Raw genomic sequence first — 5,621 nt, 5'->3', positions numbered from 1 at the left:
CATCATGGGGCCTGAACTCTGGTCCTGGGCCCTGTCCTTCAGCTCTTCAGCTTGAGGCTAGAGCCCTACCATTTGTGCTACAGTGCCACTTCTGGCTTTTTCTGCTTATGTGTTGCTGAGGAATTGAACCCAGGGCATCATGAATGCAAGGCAAGCACTGGACCACTGAGTCAGCTTCCCAGTTCAGTCCCACTATAGTTTTAATGCTAGACCTCTAATATGTGAGCCACAGCTCAATTCGGGGCTTTGTTTTTAAACCATATTGCCTAATTAGAGTTGAGTCCATGGACTCCCCTGTCTTGGCTGGCCTTGAACACTGATCCTCAGATGTGAGACCCTTGAGTAACTACAAGAACAAGTGTAACCTATTTCAGTTTTGCTCATTTTAACCTCTGAAATTGGCTCTCTCTTTTCTTCCACCTTTCTTTTCATTTATTTATTTTATTCTTGTGTATACTGTTCCTGGAGATTGATCTAAAGGTGTCGGTAATGTCCCCAAATCATTGTCACATTTCTGCCATTGGAGCCACACGTCAAGCTCCAGCTGTTTTTTTTTTTTCTTCTTTTGCGGGGTTCATTGGAGATAACAGTCTAATGGAAATTACAGAATGATTCAGGGAGCTGAAATCTGAGGATCAAAGTTTGAAGCCAGCCTGCAAAGGAAATTCCATGATACTCTTTATCTCCAATTAGCTGGTAGTGATTCCACTAATGAGATTGATAAAACTCCAACCTAGAGTAAAGTAGAACAAATTCAACCCCCATGACTAGCACACACAGAAAAATGGCCAATGGAAATTCCTGTTTGGGCTTACCTTTACATATTATTTTCTGACTCTATCTTCTTATGTAGTTAATACAACATGTGTAAGCCACCAATGATTGATTAATTAATTTATTTTTTAAATTTTAATTTTAATTTTTTGTGAACATACTGTACAGAGGGGTTACAATTACATGGGCAAGATAGCAAGCATTGCAGCCTTCTCCATTGTTTACCCTTCACATTCCTTCCCAGCCTCCCCCAGCCACCCCAACCAATCCACCCTCACTCCCCGCACCAAAGTTGTAAAGTTCATTTTCGACATGACAACTTGTACTTCTCATAGTTGCAGCCGGTCCACCTGTATCCTTAAACGACTCGTTTTTCCCCATCTCCTCCACAAATTATACCGACATCAAATATAGTGAAGGCACGAGTTATACTGTGGGGGAGGGACAAAGCAACAAAGAAATAATCTTATAAATACGTTAGAAACAAATGCATGAAAGAAAAAAAAACATTTAAATACATATCTAAGGGTTAATTTTCCTAACATCACATTATCTGACCTTTTCTGCTTGACTCATACATATACTAGATATTTCAAATAAGGGAAACCATGGGACTTATGTTTCTTTGGGCTTGGCTTACTTCACTTAATATAATTTTTTCCAAGCCTTTCCATTTCGTAACAAATGGAGCAATGTCATTCTTTCTGATGGAGGCATAGAATTCCATTGTGTATACATACCACATTTTCTTGATCCATTCATACACTGAGGGGCATCTGGGCTGGTTCCATACCTTAACTATGGTAAATAATGCTGGAATAAACATAGACGTGCTGGTAGCTTTAGTGTGGTCTTGTTTGTAAACATTTGGGTAAATGCCCAAAAGTGGGATTGCTGGGTCATAGGGGAGCTCTATCTGAAGTCTTTTCTGGAACCTCCATACTGCTTTCCAAAGTGTTTGAACAAGTTTACACTCCCACCAACAATGAAGTAAGGTTCTCTTCTGTCCACATCCCCTCCAGCATCTGTTGTTGTTAGAGTTCTTGATGATAGCCATTCTAACTGGGGTGAAGTGGTTTCTCAATGTTGTTTTGATTTGCATTTCTTTTATGGCTAGGGAGGTTGAGCATTTCTTCATGTGTCTATTGGCCATCCTTCTTTCTTCTTCAGAGAAGTTTCTATTCAAGTCATTAGCCCACTTATTTATTGGGCAGTTGTTTCTTTGAGGATTTGTTGTTCGGGGATTTAATTTTTTGAGTTCCAAGTATATTTTAGATATGAGACCCTCGTCTGTTGTACGGCTAGTGAAGATCTTCTAATCTGTAAGCTTTCTACTATTTTTGCTAGCTATGTCCTTTGTCATGCAGAAGTTCTGTAAATTCATGCAATCCCATTTGTCCAACCTTTCTTTGATTTGTTGTGTTTCAGGGTCTCTTTTCAGAAAATTTCGGCCTGAGCCAAGGAGATCTAAGGTTTCTTCTATTCCATCCTGTAATGTTTTCAGAGTGTCTGTTTGACTCCGAGGTCTTTGATCCATTTGGAGTTGATTCTGGTGCAGGGTGATATATAAGGATCTAGCTTTAGTTTTCTACAAGTAGTTAACCAATTTTGCCAGCACCATTTACAGAAGAGGCTGTCTTTCTTCCATTCTATTATTTTAGCTCCCTTATCGAAGATTTGTTGGCTATAGGTCTGTCGGTTCATTTCTGGGTTTTCAAATCTATTCCATTGGTCCTGAGGTCTGTTCTTATGCCAGTACCAAGCTGTTTTGATTACTATGGCTTTAATAGTAGAGTTTGAAATTTGGTATTGATATTCCTCCAGCAGTGTTCTTTCCGGTGAGGAGCATTTTTGCTATTCGGGGTCTTTTATTGTTCCATATGAATTTTTGGATTGCCTCTTCTATTTCCTTGAAAAATGACGTTGGAAATTTGATAGGTATCACAGTGAATTCGTATATAGCCTTGGGAAGTATTGCCATTTTCACGATGTTAATCTTTCCAGTCCAGGATCATGGGAGGTTTTGCCATTTTCTAAGTTCTGTTTGATTTCCTTTTTCAAGATTTTAAAGTTTTCATCATAGAGGTCCTTCACTTCTTTGGTTAAGTTAATCCCTAAGTATTTTATTTTTTGTGGAGCTATTACAAATGGAGTTGCTTTCCTAATTTCAGCCACACTTTTCTCATTGTTGGCATACAGAAAAGCCTTTGATTTTTGAGGGTTAATTTTATACCCTGCTACTTTGCCAAACTTTTGTGATTGATTAATTTAAAACCCTGTCACTGAGTATTTCTTCTCTTCTTCTACACTTCTTTATTTTTTTTGTGCTGTTCCTGAAGATTGAACTCGGGGCCTTCGTGTTTGTCTTTATATATCTTTTATATAACTTGTTTCAGTTTTGTTGTTCTAATATTTCATTTGTTTATGTTGCTTTATATATCTTATTTTTATATCTCACAAAAGTAACTTTTAGCTTGGTACTGGTGGCTCATGCCTGTAATCCTCCTCAGGAGGGTGACATCGAGGATCACAGTTTGAAGCCAGAACAGGCAGAAAAGTCTGGGAAATTCTTATTACCACTATACTATGAAATATACAAGAAATGGAGTTATGACTCAAGCAGTAAATTGTTGGCCTTGAGCAAGAGAGCTCAGAGCTCTGAGTGCAGGTTCAAACCCCTGGACTGGCACAGAAATAAAACTTTCATTACCTTATATTATATTAGGATTACTGGTGTCAGAGTCCAGTCCTAGTTTTAAGGACCAACTTTTGTAGCAGATGCAACTTTTGATGTTTTCCCTAGGAAATTTTATGCTTGTTTTATTCCTTGCCTTGTATTTACATTCCACTAATGGCAGTCTTATTTTTTTGTTTGGAAGGACATTTCCATAATTCAATGACATAAAAAAGCATGTCTTGAATTTTTCTTTATTTTAAATAGGAAAGGGAAACACTGTCTGAATCTAGCAGAGAGCGAATGATGGTTTGATTGCAGAGCTGTTAAACCTATTCCTGAATGTGGGAGGCTACGATTTGCAGTGCTTTGGTAGATGAGTCTTCATGCAGCTTCACAATAAACTTCTATGATATCACTGTCAACTTTGCCATTACAACAGATAGGTGTCAGCCACTGATCTCACCCTTACGTGGACTTTAGATACACAAAGAAGAAAAAAATAATTAGAAGAATTAACTATTAACCACAAGATCACAGCTTGATGAGCTTTCCTGACTGAATTCTGAGATTACATGAGCAGGGCAGTTTCATCTACACAAGGCTACTAAGCAGTAAGTACCAGGCAATGTTGTAGGCAACTGGAGAAACAGATGTGAATACAGCTGCAAGTGGCCTGCTCCATGAACCTTTCATGCTGAAGGAGAAAACCAGAAATTACAATGATAATGTCAATATTTCAGAAGGATGGTAATGTGGGGAGACAGCTTCACATTGAGGATGGGAGGAAGGCACATATGATCTAACAGCAGGGGACATCATCCATGCAATTATTGCTTTTCCATGCTGGCTCCACTCTCAATCCCAGATCTCATCCTTCTGAGTAACAAATTATAGGTATGAGGCACCTGCAGTGAGCTCTTTGATATAAATATCTATAACCAATTTTTGCTAAGTTTCTTGAAAGTTTCTTGAGAAGAAGGTTCAAAATTAAATACATTATGTGTCTTAAACATTCTTTTCATTATCTTCTAATTATTTGAATATGAGCTGTCTTCCTAACTTTTGGGAAAATTTTTTTTCATTGTTCAAATCCTGGAGAGGGAAGGAAAACCACAATTTCTTTGCCAAACTTGAAAAAAAAAATAGTCATTTCAACTTACGAGTTTTGCCAAATAGTATGTCATGTTCTTGATGGATTTTTCATCTTCAACAAGGTTAGATGAATGAAATTATAAATGGGAGAAAATCAACCACATAGTAACAAGTTTATCACAATGACAGATATAAGCTCTCCACATTCTACCGGATAAATCATTTGCCACAAGCATTAAAAATCTTGAATAAAGACTTGGAGATTCTTCCTCTTTATATAAAGTTGGATTTTTGGGTTTTTTTGTTTTGTTTTTGGTTGGTCATGGGGCTTGATCTTCCTCTTTATATAAAGTTGGATTTTTGTTTTGTTTTGTTTTGTTTTTGGTTGGTCATGGGGCTTGATCTTGGGGCCTGGGGGCAGTCCCTCAGCTATTCAGCTCAAGGAAAGCACTCTACCGCTTGAGCCACAGCACTACTTCTATTTTTCTGGTGGTAATTTAGACATGAGACTCACAGAGTTTGCTGCTCAGGCTGACTTTGAACTGCAATCCTCAGATGTCAGCCTCCTGAGTAGCTAGAAATACAGACATGAGCCACCAGCCCCTGGCCAAAGCTGTATTTTATCAGTTTTGTTGGCTTGAATGATTACCAAGGAAAAAATAGAAACTAAAATTGTTAGCTTGTGCTAAAATTTGCAATAGTTTTACCATGAATAATAGTGAAATATTTAGAATTACATATTTTGAGAGTATATAATTAATTAAATTTTATTGTTTTAAAATAATTAAATATATCTCTTTTTTTATAGACACTGAAGTCTGAGTTCAGAACTTGTACTTGTTGGCAGGCACTCTCCTGTGTGAGCCACATCCTTCTGATCATTTTTAATCAATCATCTATTAAATAATTTGAAGCTCACAAGTCATCTTTTGCTAAGATTAAGTAAAATAAGCCTAAACTCCTGCCTTTTGAGTAACAGAAGAAATCCTAATATCTAGATGTATAGACTCAAAAAAATGAAACAACCTAAGAACAATCTTATCAATAAATAAGCAAGTGAATTCACTAGATCATTCCC

This window comes from Dipodomys spectabilis, unplaced genomic scaffold, assembly GCF_019054845.1.
Source record: "Dipodomys spectabilis isolate Male_0828 unplaced genomic scaffold, ASM1905484v1 ptg000320l, whole genome shotgun sequence".
Classification (NCBI taxonomy): domain Eukaryota; kingdom Metazoa; phylum Chordata; class Mammalia; order Rodentia; family Heteromyidae; genus Dipodomys; species Dipodomys spectabilis.
Note: the sequence above shows the minus strand (reverse complement) of the source record.